The following is a 387-nucleotide window of genomic DNA, read 5'->3' as shown; positions in this document are numbered from 1 at the left end:
ACTACAGGGTGAGTTTTCTCGATGTGTCAAAAATTTGTAGGCAGCTAAGGCATCCTATGGGGATCATTTTGCATCACTGAACTAGTGGGCGCAAACGCCTAGGTAAGGGGATAATTTGTATTTATTAATGGGCGTTCGAACCTGCAAAATACGCACGCGCTGCCAATGACGAACCCAGGACCTCTCGAGAGGGTTTCACGGACCAAGCGGGGATGCTTCGAAACTCGTGGGGGTGTAGCGGACCTTTCAAAGGGCCATCAAGGGCAGAAATCTCTCGGGAACCTTTTTCGGGGGAAAGACTTGCGATACGCACAGAAGCAGGCACACGAGTATTCTTAGACAGAATCACTGGTTAAACTAAAGCGTGGTATTACCCATTGTTTTCAA

This window comes from Thrips palmi, unplaced genomic scaffold, assembly GCF_012932325.1.
Source record: "Thrips palmi isolate BJ-2018 unplaced genomic scaffold, TpBJ-2018v1 HiC_scaffold_5, whole genome shotgun sequence".
NCBI classification, from domain to species: Eukaryota; Metazoa; Arthropoda; class Insecta; order Thysanoptera; family Thripidae; genus Thrips; species Thrips palmi.
This window is presented reverse-complemented; position numbering follows the sequence as displayed.